The sequence below is a fragment of the Vulpes vulpes genome, chromosome 8, assembly GCF_048418805.1.
Source record: "Vulpes vulpes isolate BD-2025 chromosome 8, VulVul3, whole genome shotgun sequence".
Classification (NCBI taxonomy): domain Eukaryota; kingdom Metazoa; phylum Chordata; class Mammalia; order Carnivora; family Canidae; genus Vulpes; species Vulpes vulpes.
The window spans coordinates 48,607,433-48,620,769 of NC_132787.1; the positions used below are offsets into that span (position 1 = coordinate 48,607,433).

General features: G+C 47.9%; 1 long non-coding RNA gene across 1 annotated transcript; it reads right to left on the bottom strand.

Moving 5' to 3' along the window:
* Nucleotides 1-1,442: 1,442 nt before the first annotated feature.
* Nucleotides 1,443-13,101, bottom strand: LOC140599939 (uncharacterized). The gene is made up of 4 exons (XR_012003019.1): nucleotides 12,980-13,101; nucleotides 6,986-7,133; nucleotides 6,720-6,892; nucleotides 1,443-1,763 (listed from the first exon to the last, which is right to left on the bottom strand). It is a non-coding gene; the product is annotated as an uncharacterized lncRNA (long non-coding RNA).
* Nucleotides 13,102-13,337: the final 236 nt, after the last annotated feature.

Sequence of the window (13,337 nt, forward strand, 5' to 3'; positions counted from 1 at the left end):
ATCAGTCATAAGCCCTTTAAGTAGCCTGGGATGAAGTGACTCTCACCTGAAGCTTATTTAATTGAATCTCTGCAAGGAGGGGAGGGACTACCCTGCTATGCTTTGTTCTTACCAGGCCGCATCTCAGTGATTCATTAACAGGAATGTGGACAAGCTATTGAGAGGCTAGGTTGGTCCTGAAGCTCTGTCATAGGAGAAAATGAGAAGGTGTCATGTGGGAAAGAGAAGATTCTGGGTATAGGTAGTGCTTTCTTCAAATTTTTAAAAGGTTGCTTGTGGTTGAGGGCCCAGATGTGTTCCACCAGCGAACAGGAGCCTCAGGAAGGCAGATGTCAGCCCCCATCCTCAACACACAATTGGATCACAATTATCCAAAGATGCAAAGAGCTGCTATGTGAGACAGTAAGGTCCCCATCACCGGAGACTGTTCAGCTTTGCCAGGCCCACTGCACAGTGTGGACTGGTGTGGAGGGAAACTAGCACTGAATTAGTCATGACCTATCTGCAAGTGAGAATGACCTGTATTTTATAGACTTTGGGGGAGGCAAGTGGGTGGCCAGTAGTAGTGGTCAAATCTCCTAGAAACAGCATAGTTGGGTGGTGGTTTGAGGATGTATCTAGGGCAGTCTTCTCCCTGACAGTCATCCCCAAATAGATACTGAGTTAACCGCACAGATTTCAGATTCTATAGCAGTAAGTATCAAAACAATTATTCAGACATGGGTCTTAAGAAGAAGTATCAAAAAAAGAAGAAAGAAAAGAAGAACGAGAAAGAAAAGTAGTAGTAGTAGTAGTAGTAGTAGTAGTAGTAGTAGTAGTAGTAATATCATATGACAGCTAAGAGGTAGGAAGGACCTGGAACCAAACAGCAGAGTTTAATTCCTGGTTCCACCTCTTGCCAGCAGTGTGACTTGGACAAGTTACCTAACCCCTCAGTGCCTTGGTTTCTTCATGATTCATACAATGAAGAAAACAAAATTACCTACCCAGAATCAATAGAAGGATTAAATGAGTGCATCCTTAGTGTGTGTAGGGCTTATAAGAATGCGTACCATTGAGTACTTGCCCAGTAACTGTGAGCTATAATCTTTTTCAGGAAGGATTGGATTTTGTCATTTTTCCCTCTAGTAAATCATTGTCATATTTGTTACTACAGTAAAGAGATACCCAGTTTGGCCCTCAAGTGGGGCTTAACACCATGCCTGAGAGATGCTCTATTTACCAAATACCCAGAATCTACCAGTGAGGATTAAACAAGGTATAACTCTGGATATTGAAGGTTGCTGTTCATCCTGAGCCTGCCTTCGAGTAAGCACACACACATGGCCACACACAGACACATACATGTGCACATGCATGCACACACACACAAAATGCACCAACTAAAATAGTTTCTTTTTTTAAAAAAGGTTTTCATTTATTTATTCATAAGAAACACACACAGAGAGAGAGAGAGGCGCAGAGACACAGGCAGAGGGAGAAGCAGGCTCCCGACATGGGACTCGATTCTAGGACTCCAAGATCACGCCCTGGGCCGAAGGCAGGTGCTAAACCCGCTAAGCCACCCAGGCATCCCTTTTTTTTTTTTTTAAGATTTTTATTCTAAAATAGTTCCAAAAGTCTTTTCTCTCTCCTTTTGATCATTCCTCCTTCCCCCTCTACCAAAAAAAAGAGAAAAATATCATACCACTCTCCAAAGAAGTAATAAAATCATTATTTCTTGAGCTGTGACATTGGCATTTCAAGTCCTGAAGAAACTCTACCTGAAAGAAAAGGGAAAAAGTTGATCAGCTCACATCTTCTCTCATCTGAAAGGGCTGTTGGCTCTGATAGGCAGGCAAAACTTCTGGCCTTGAATATATCACAACATCCCTGGATGACTAGAAGATCTCTAGGGGTCTGGACCACTGCTGTCATCACCCTGTCCATATAAAATTGTCCAGAGCACAAAGTCTACAAGCTGACAAGTGATCTAACCACCCCCACCACCACTACCACCCTGTCACCCAGTTCACTTCCTTTTGCTCTCTCCTGTAGTTTAGAGATGATGAGGGGTCTTCTGCTAACAGGATACTTGTTCTCAGGGCCAATCAGAGCCTGGAACTAGGGGCTTTGTAAATTGGTGATAAATCTCTAAGAAGCATGCATGTCCTTGGATCAAGTGATCCTTTCTTACCAAAGCCTGGGTCTGACTCTTGGACCCAAGATGTCCTTATCCAAGGACAAATGCTTTATGGAAGAGAGGTAAGTTCAAGAGTTATTCCTTACCCCTGGAGCTGACTTGAGAACAATTCTGACCCTTAGGGAAATTGACAGCAAGAGGGAAATCTGGCTCTGGGGTCTCAGCACATTCAGAAGGGTGAGGTTTGAGAAGCAACATAAGTGATGGCTCAAATGGCTTTGAGAGGTCTTAGTTCTGGCCCCAGTTCTGTTACATAATATCTGATTGACCTTGGGCAAGTCTCATCCCCTCTCTGGGCACAACTTCCTTTTCTATAAAATTAAAGGATGCACTAACAGATATTGGAGAAGCCTTATAGGTCAGTTGTCTATGAGGCTGAGAACAATTGCCCACCCAACTGGCCAAGTGCTCTTGGGATGTAAGGCAGTTAGCCAGGTGAAGAGGTGAGAAGAAGATTAGATGAGACTGGTCCATAGCCCAGGACACCAGGAGGAAGGGGCTGGATGGAGTCCTCTCCAAGCAAAGATGTTTGTTCAGAGTCTGACTCCTTCTTACTCCCTGGCCAGGGTATATTAAGCAATTTGCCTGGTAAGCAGGTAAAGAGGGTGTAAGTGGCTAAATACTCATCTGCCCCTTACATGAGTCTACAAAGACACAGCAGAGCAATGTTCTCAGCCTCTGGGAATCCTGCCCTGGACCTAGAGGAGAGAGTGAAGCAAGTGAAGGATCTCATAGGCCCGAATACTGAGCTTGATTCCAAGTTGAAGCTGTCAGAACTACAGCTTGAATTCTGAGCAGCCCTGGTCTCATGGGACCTGTGGCTCCTCCTGGCTGCCTGAGAAATTATTCACCTGGATAAACCCAAATTAGACTTAGGAAAGTAGCACATTTCTCTATAACCCATCTCCCCAATTGTCTACAGAGTTTCTCTACGGCCCCACACTTCCAAAATACCTTTCTCTCCCTGACCCCCCTACCCCAAGCCCTTAAGTCATAGCCTTGGAAAATTCTCAGGACTCCAGATTCCTCGAATTTGTCAGAGACACTGAAGGACATACCAGAGTCTAAAGGTCCTAGAGCTGGTTGTGTGAGATCCATTCATGAGTGGAGATAGCAGGCGTGGAAAAAAAGAAACCCATGGCCCATGCAAATAAATACCAGACCTTTCCCATCCCAGTAAAGTGGATACATTAGGAAACCTTCCTAACTTTCCTACTTTGCTGCTGCACCTTCTCTTAGTGAAATGTCCTCCATCCCTATTTGCAGTAAACAAAACAAAACAAAAAACACAGAACTGAATGTAGGCACGGCAGGGTCAAGGTAAAATTGACCATGTCTACCCATCCTCCCCTTCCCTGCCCATGCCTGATTGGTCCAAAGGTAGAGACACCTGACCCAATCTGGCCAATCAGAGTTTCCCTCCCCTGAAGTTGAAGAGCAGCACGTGGAGACCTGGGGTTTGGAGCTTGTGGCATTCATTGTCATGCCAACAAGATCGAGGAGGCTCTGCTAGTGAGCACCCTGGAACCACCCTGGTTGTACAGGTTTTCCTTTGATTCTGTAAGAAACCATGATGGTCTTCATCTTGAGCTACCTGGAGTCAGTTCAGTTGTTTGCTCCAGAAACACTTATGTGATGAAAGCTTCCTTAAATACTGCCTTTCTCCCAATCCCAAGATTTACACACTATTACAATTACCTCTTCTCTGTGGCCAACTTTTCTTCTAGACCAGCATCTGCTCCATAGTGCCCTGGACCATGGACTTGTCTCATCTGCATCTCTCTACTACCTGTTCACCTGACTGACTGACTCCCACACTTCCCTCAGGTCCCAAGTGAGAGAGACATCAAGATCTCTGCTAAGCCTTCCCTGACCACCACACCCTGCACCCTTTGTCTGGGTTAAGTGCTCACAGAATGTGTTCCCATAGCACAAGTTACTTCCCCCAAAGTGGTGTGTTAAGTACTTATATATCTTCCTTTCATGGAAGGAAGGAGCTCCTTGAGGCAGGAGCTGTTGCCTGTTTGCTGTTCTATGTCCTGTACATAGTGTGGTGCCTAGAACACGGTGAACACTCAGTAAATATCTGTGGGATGAATGAAGACATATACTAGCCTTCTCTCCTCCTTCCCATAATAAAATAATAGAAATTAAATTACCTGGTCCAAATTATCATTCATCTCAGAATGCAATCAGTCAGCAAATTAATACTAATCGATGTGCCAAAAACTATATTAGGTGGCAGACAACTGAGATAAAGATACAAATATAGGCAAATGAGAGGAGGCGGGTTTCTTGTGAGAAATGTAATCTATAATCTAAATTCCATTTTGTGGATGAAAGATCTAAATGGGAGACAAGATTCCATCAAAATCCTAGAGGAGAACACAGGCAACACCCTTTGGAACTCCGCCACAGTAACTTCTTGCAAGATACATCCACGAAGGCAAAAGAAACAAAACCAAAAATGAACTATTGGGACTTCATCAAGATAAGAAGTTTTGCACAGCAAAGGATACAGTCAACAAAACTCAAAGACAACCTACAGAATGGGAGAAGATATTTGCAAATGACGTATCAGATAAAGGGCTAGTCTCCAAGATCTATAAAGAACTTATTAAACTCAACACCAAAGAAACAAACAATCCAATCATGAAACGGGCAAAAGACATCAACAGAAATCTCACAGAGGAAGACATAGACATGGCCAACATGCACATGAGAAAATGCTCTGCATCACTTGCCATCAGGGAAATACAAATCCAAACTACAATGAGATCCCACCTCACACCAGTGAGAATGGGGAAAATTAACAAGGCAGGAAACCACAAATGTTGAAGAGGATGTGAAGAAAGGGGAGCCCTCCTGCACCAACAGGTGGGAATGTGAACTGGTACAGCCACTCTGGATAACTGTGTGGAGATTCCTCAGAGTTAAAAATAGACCTGCCCTACGACCCAGCAATTGCACTGGGGGATTTACCCCAAATATACAGATGCAATGAAACGCCGGGACACCTGCACCCCGATGTTTCTAGCAGCAATGTCCACAATAGCCAAACTGTGGAAGGAGCCTCGGTGCCCATCGAAAGATGAATGGATAAAGAAGATGTGGTTTATGTATACAATGGAATATTCCTCAGCCATTAGAAAGAACAAATCCCCACCATTTGCTTCAACGTGGATGGAACTGGAGGGTATTATGCTGAGTGAAGTAAGTCAATCGGAGAAAGACAAACATTATATGTTCTCATTCATTTGGGGAATATAAATAATAGTGAAAGGGAATATAAGGGAAGGGAGAAGAAATGTGTGGGAAATATCAGAAAGGGAGACAGAACAAAGACTCCTAACTCTGGGAAACGAACTAGGGGTGGTGGAAGGGGAGGAGGGCAGGGGGTGGGGGTGACTGGGTGACGGGCACTGAGGGGGGCACTTGACGGGATGAGTACTGGGTGTTATTCTGTATGTTGGTAAATTGAACACCAATAAATAATAAATTTATTATAAAAAAATAAAAATCAAATAAATAAAAAAAATAAAAAAATAAATTCCATTTTGCCTGATCTGAAGCAATCTGTGCCTCCATTTTCTGGATCTTGCAAATGGATGTGTAAGAATGACCATTAATGATTTATCGGGTTTGCAACAGTCTTCTGAATCAATGGGCAAAGACTTCCAGAACAGTGGTAGATCCAAATGAGGTAGAAACATTTGGGCAAAATGCCACTTCCGGGCTGGCTAATGCTTGGGCCCCTAACTGCTTGCCTGTATGGAAGAGCCACCACACAAGATTGCTGGTTGAGGCTCCAGGCTGGTGGATAAGAGAGGGGGCTCTGAGTCTCCTTTTCCAAAAGGACCTATTGATGCTATCCGTGTTCCTCTGGCAGGTGTTGAGAGGTGAGAGGGACCTCTCTCCCTGCCTCCAGGCTAGCAATTACAGAGACCAAATTGTCCTCTGCGAGAGGTGTTATTGTCAGGATGTCATTTCAGCATAAAATAAATTGCACTGCCCATCAGCCTGCTGGAAGGCAGCGCTCACTGGCAGCTCCCACCAGCTCCCAGAAAGAGCCTACTCAGATGTGAAGACAAGTCAGCCAGCTGCAGCCAGCGCTAGCAGTGACCCTCCAGGCCCAGAGAGCAGGCTTCTGTCATGCAAGGGTGTGGCGCATGCCTGAAAGGGCACAGCTTCCATCTAGCACCAGCAACAGCCCTGCCAGTCTGGTCTCCTCTTTGTTGAGCCCCAGCAGAGAGCAGGATAAATGATTCGGAGATGTTTGGGCTCACCCTGCCATCATCACAGGGCCTGCTATGCTTGATGTGTGTTCATGGGTCCATGCAGCTGTGTATCTGCGCGTAGAAACCTCCAACACCACCCGGTTCAGTCCTCCACGTCCTGCTTGGACTGTCTCAACAATTTCCACAGGTCTCATTCTCCGCATGCAGTGTGTTTCAGAATCATAGATCTGATCGTGTCAAACTGTGGGAAATAAAGTCTAGCATCTCTGGCCCCTCTCAGCCCCCATTGTAAAACTCACCTGTACTCCAGCCAAACTGGACACGTTTCCAGGGTAATGTGGAATGTTTTCAAATGTTTCAAATGTTTTGGTCCCAGAACTTTAAGGCTCCACTCAAATGTCCCTCCTTAAGGGAACTCTCCCATGCACCCACACTCTGCCATCCCAGAAGCTAGAAGGTACCTCTCCTCCTTCTGAAAAATAAAAACCAGCCAGTGGTGACCAATGGCTATCCCATGCTTTACAGGCCTTGTCACATTTATCCAGCATGTCAATTCTACTCTTACCTCTTTTTTCCAAATGAGAAAGCTGGGTTGTAGGTGGTTTGCCCGAGGTCACAGAACTCCTCAACTGCAGGATCAGAACTTGAACCCAGAACCACCAACTCCAAAATGTGTACCCTTCATGACTGTGCAACACTTTCTCTCTTCAGCCCTGACAGGTAAGCAGGGAACGATTAATATTTCTAGCAATTTCCATCACTTTCCTAAATAAGTTAGTAATCTAAGCAGGGATAACTTTATGATAAAACAATGCAGCCTTATGTATCAAGGCCCTTCACTTCTTAGACCCCTAGAGGCTCCAGGAGAGACCCTGGCAATGTATTTACATGATCTTATGTTTTGATGAAACTTTCTAAAGTAATATATTTTAACTCAAATGTCAAACGCGTTATCTCTTTCCATTCCAGCCTCCCTCCATTACACAGCCCTTCACTGCAATGGTGCCAGAGTGGCCATGGCATCCAGCTCAGGCCGTATTGAACTAGAAAAGCTTTCAGTTGGGTTAGTTACATTTAACTAGTTCACAGTCTTACGTTTAATTAAGTTACTGCTTAGAAAAGAGTCAGGGAGTATGCTTTCCAGCCACTGCACCAAGTCACAGCGCCATGACATGGGGGCAGAGCCAGATGGCCAAGGTGTGGTAAATGTGCCCGTGGCTCCTCACACTGAATTTATCCCAATTCCAAAGTTGTGTTGCACTGACCTGTAGCATTAACCCAGAAACAAGCACATGTGTGTGTGTGGCCTCGTGTTATGAATCCCAAGTAGCATTTATGACAAATTTTGATCCTCTGTGTCAGAAGAAAGACAGGATCCTCTCTTTATTCTCTCTTTTAAAAAACCACACTTGAAAACTGTTGTCATATGAAGGAGCATCAAAGACTATGCAACCAAAAAAAAAAAAAATGTATGGAGAAAGTACTGTAAGAGGTATGCCAGGCAGCTAATCCATTTTTTTGACTCCGTTATTTTTCTGGGGCTTGTGGTGTTTGTAGTATTGTCAGCTTTTAAAATATACAATTTACTATGATCTATTTTCTTATTTGAAATAAATATTTGATTTTATGACTAATTCCTTATTCACGATTTTGTTTTGTTTTATTTTCCTTAAATAATCTTTCCATCACTAAAGGCTTCAAGCCCCTAAAAATCTAGGTCTGTCCCCGGAATCGCAGTAAAAACAGCACTCGTACTATACAAACACCTCTTCAGGTGCCCTCGCCCCTGCTTTCGTCCAGGTCTGCACCACAACCCTCCATGCCCTTCCAGGTGGCCATTCTGGGCCACGGCTGCAGTGTCGCATACCTCTCTCATGGTACCTCCTCTGTTTATTTACACTTATTTATGTTCCTGTTTTATCTCTTTCCAGCGACCACCTAGGGGCCTTACATGTACACACTCAATAAATGTTTCAAGATGCGAGTCAGGAAGTGAAGAGCAGACCAGGGACACATGGCAGGTGGGAGCCCTTAGGTCTACATGCAGGTGATGGCACAATATGTCTCTGATGTTTATCTTTTGTATCCTCAAATTGTGTGGGCAAAGGATGTCCTTCTCTCTTTTCCTGTGCCTCAGCCGCAAGTCTCTTTTTGTCTCTTTGATTCTCTCTCTCTTTTTCTCTCTGGCCCTGATGCTAACGGGAAACTGGAAACTGCAGAGACTATCACAGCCCCAAATCTTCCCATCCCCAGCAGAAATTCCAGGAGAGGCACTTGCAGACAGGGAGCATTCCAGGGAAAGGATAAATCTGACCCGAGATGTCTCTCCATCAGCAGGGTTTAACACAGAAGTAAGCCACTAGGCCCAAGCTTCCTGACAGTAGGGGCCAACGTCGCTAGGTGAGGTGACAGGTGAGGTGTGAGGGGTGAGGTGCTCTGTAGAGGGAAGCCCAGAAATGAAATTCATTTCAAAGATCATGGGGTTTGGACCCCACCCAGGAAATAAGTCTTCCTGCCAGCTAGATGGGAATGAAAAGGACGAGTATTCAAATCACACAATTACGGTCTGGCTAGTTAATTGTTGCATTCATTTAAGTGGATTAGACATTTTAATTAGCAGGGTCTGGTTGTTTGCCGAAATCGAATTTTTGGCATGTGGGTGTTAATATGCACATGTGTGTTTGTTCTAGCGGAGCCCAGCCTGGAGCAAATCTACAACGATTGCTTTCTCCCTAGACAAAAGCATCTGGCAGGTTGGAAGGCACCAGCCTTGTGTCCGTAGACCCCACCTCTGAGCTGGAAGGCGAGCCACGACTGTCTCACCTGGCTTCTGCAGGGGCTCGCGCTGGAGGAAACATCTGTGGGCTCAGAAGCAGCAGCAGGAGAAGGGGGGAGGGGTGTGGAGGGAGGCTAGGGACGTGTGTAAAGAATAACGTGGACTGCAGAGCCGGCCTTTGGTTTACCCTGGATGTGGAAACTCCAGGTCGCACAGGTTAGCCTGTGGCGTGCGCGCCCCCAGGGGGCAGCAGAGCACCAGCCCTTGGGAAGCCAGCGCCCACCCCACCCCCGCCCCGCCCAGCCCCACTCCATCAAGGCCCGCAGCGCACCCTGGCTACACGGGGTCCTCAGTGGCAGGAAGAAGAGCAATCTGAACAGGACAACAAAGTTTAAACCTTCCTGGGAACCTGGGAGGCCAGGGCCAAGAGAGCAGGACAAGGATGGCTCTTCTTGGGTTCAGAGCATGGAAGAGGAGGGTCAGAACAAACCAGGGCTACAAACAGGTTGGCACTAGTCTCGGGAGGGAAGACGGGAGTCAGGGTCTACAATACAGGGGTTAGAATTCCTGAGCGGACCCAGCCAGGTGAGAAATCTGTGGTCTGAGCAGAATCAAGGGCGGGTTGGCCAGGCGCCCCCCTCCCCGCCCCCGAGACACTGACCATAAAGAGAATTAAAACATCTCTGGAGGTATAAGAAGGCAGGGAGGCCAGAACTCCCTAAGGGAGAGGACTGTAGGGGCTGCTGGAATATTTCACTGGCCTCGTTGGGCGGGGGTGGGGAGGGGGGACAAAATATGTGCTCAGGGATAAAGGAGGCTGAGGTAGGGCATACTCACCAGACCATCCTCCTTAACTGCGGGGCTTTTTTTTTTTTTTTAATTAATTTTTATTGGTGTTCAATTTACCAACATACAGAAAAACACCCAGTGCTCATCCCGTCAAGTGTCCACCTCAGTGCCCGTCACCCATTCCCCTCCAACACCTGCCCTCCTCCCCTTCCACCACCCCTAGTTCGTTTCCCAACTGCGGGGCTTTTATCTCACGATGTAGGGGAGGCAAGTGTATACCCAGCCCTCAGTTACTGGAGACAAGGGGAGAGGCAAACCTGCCACCAACAGTCCCATCCCCCAAAGCTCTCCGCTTTACGTATAAATAATGAGCCAACTGGAATGAGGTCCTGCAGCAGGCTGTGCCCGTACAGCCCCAGGACAGGCGGGAGCTTCCTCTGTGCTCGCCCCACTGACCCACTCGTGGTCTGGAGGAGCAGGGGCCATGGCAGGGCCCGATCATTTTTTTCAAAAAGCTGAAGGAAACTTCTTCTGCCTTCCCCACCCTGGGTAGGGAATCAGCCTCCCACCCTGGAGGCAGCGGGAAAGAAGGCTTCCGTTCTGGAAATGTCTCACTGTCACATTTGCAACTGAGCCTGAACAGCAAACTCTTCACTCCTCCAGTAACATTGGTCTCCCATCCGTTTTAGAGAGATGGCGATGACACTGCTCGTGGCCACGAGGTCATCCCTGGGCAAGGGGAAGAACATCTCATTTGCTTCATCTTTTTGATCACGGGCGCAGGTAGGAGAGTGGAATGTCATGCAGCTTTATGCTCCAGCTGACAATAACAGGTGTTTAACGTATCCCGAGTGCCAAAAACCTGCGAGGTACCTAGGAACCTCTCCCCAGCTTAGAAACTGGACTCAGACAAGCACAAAACAGTTTCAGGGAAAGGTAAACTCCCAGGATCATTTTATCCCAGCCTTGTGCCTCCAGATAGTCATCATACATAGAATATTCCAGAACGAGAGGAGTGTGGCCAAGTGTCCCATTTCTCCCTTTGGTCACTTTGGAATGAGGCTTGCACTCAGTGAATGGGATCTTATCAAACAAGAAAAATCTGATCACCTCTGCTATTCCACCTCCCTACCCTTGCCACCACATCCCACTGAGATCCCCCAGGGATGGAAGGGGCTGACCCACCAAGAGCCCCTGAGTAAACGCTACCACTCTGCTCTCCATGTTCCATCTGAGGGATGACAGGGTGGACAAGGTCATGGTGACAGGCTTTCACGGCTGTGTCCTCAGGTGTCCCAAGGGAGACAGTCCAATTAGAAGGATTAAGACAGAACATGAGAGACCCCTAACTCTGAGAAACGAACAAGGGGTGGTGGAAAGGGAGGTGGGCGGGGAGTGGGGGTGACTGGGTGACAGGCACTGGGGGCGGGGCACTTGATGGGATGAGCACTGGATGTTATGCTATATGTTGGCAAATTGAACTCCAATTTAAAAAAAAAAAAAGAAGGGTTAAGTGAACCCCCAGCTACTGGATGCGGTCGCATTGAGGACGAGCCGGGGAGAGGCCTATTTCTCAGATTAAGAAGGGCAAGGGTGGCAAGAGGAGAGAAAGAGAGAGAGAGATTGAGAGAGGAGGCTGCTGGAACCCAGTTAAAAGGAGTCTCTAACCCGTGGGAGATTGTTTTCTCTGAGCCTTCAATTGAAAGCAATTGAAAATGGAAAGTCTGAGAGCCTCAGGCGGGGAAGCTACTAGATGGAAGTCCGTTGTCTACTGGGGACGGGGACCTCTGGGGAGCACAGCAGATCCCCAGCCTGGGAAGGGGTTCACAGGCCCAAGAGAGGGCAGAGGCTGCTCGAGCACGGCCCCTGAGGGCTGGAGACACCTGCTGGACCCGTCCCATCAAGCCCAGGGTCCAGCTCAAGCCTCAGCCGTCCCAGGTGCTCTGGGAGCCTGAAGGGAGGTGCTGGGACTGTAGGGGTAGGAGGACCTTCCCCTTTGGTACCAGGAGACAGCAAGCCAATCCTGCAGGCTTGGGAAGCACAGAAGCCAGGCGACAGCACGGGGCAGTGGGGGCAGGGGGGCAGATGAAAGGCGGCATGTGGGAGGTTCTGTGGAGTGAGGGTAATAACCCCTCCAAGTCTAGAGCTTTCCAGTTTATAAAGACCTCTCACATCCTTTACATCGTTTGAACCTCCCGGCAGCTCTAAGAGACAGCAGGGTGGCTGTCGTCTTGTACAGGAAAGGAAGCTGCAGTGTACATGAGTCAAGTGACCTGCCCAAGGTCACAGAGGCCAAGCGCAGCAGAGCAGGGCAATTCCAGCCACTCAGGAGGGAGCTGCAGCCTAGCAGGCAGATCCAACCACCTCCTGTCCTGCCATCCACCAGGCCCTCTGCTTTCCAGAGCCTTTTGTCCTTACCTGTAAACTTGGGGACTAACAGCTTGGGCAGTGGAGGCAGATGATACGTGTGTGGGGCCAAAACCCAAAGAGGCCACCAATGTAGCTACCCTTCTTGTTTCTTCTGCTGGTGTATAAGCAGCTGGTCACTGCCGCCCCCTGCTTCCTGGCCGTGTGGCCCTGGAGCAAGCTACAGGGTCCGGTCCAGGGCAGGCTCCTTCTGGCTCAGGGGAGACTGCAATGCCTAAGGCCTCGTGGAGGTGTGCAAGTCAGGTGAGAAAGCGCAGAACACACCTAGCCCCCTGGCTGTCTTAATAAACGCAGCTTTCCCTCCCTCCCTCCCTCCCTCCCTCCCTCCTCCCTTCCTTCCTTCCTTCCCTCCTCCCTTCCTTCCTTCCTTCCCTCCTCCCTTCCTTCCTTCCTTCCTTCCTTCCTTCCTTCCTTCCTTCCTTCCTTCCTTCCTTCCTTCCTGCAGCGGGAGGTGGCTACCTTCCTGGACCTGCCAACAAACCCCAAGACCCTAGGTGCAGTTTCCAGGCCACCCCTGCCTCCTCCTCCGCGAAAGTAGCAACTGCTGTGGCTGTTGTTTTCACTTACCAAGTGCTCTCTTCCTCTGGCTCAAACACCGTTTTCATTGCTTTACGCATTCCCTGCTTTCATTCTTACACAATTTAAAGCTACAAGCCCCATCTTATGGATGAGATGAGTGAGCATGAATTCTGGAAACCCGCCCCGGCTTTATAGCTCATAATGGCAGAGCTGGGACTGAGCTCTAAAGTCAGAGCTCTACACCAGCTAACTTCTGGCCACCCTGTGCCTGCTCCCACCAGCCTGGGGGCAAAGACCCGACCCTTCCCTGGGTCATAGCACCACTCCCCACAAGGAGGGGGCACAGAGCCAGAGGGAAGCACCCTGGCCCAATTTAAAAGGCCAGATTTAATCATTTATGCAAATT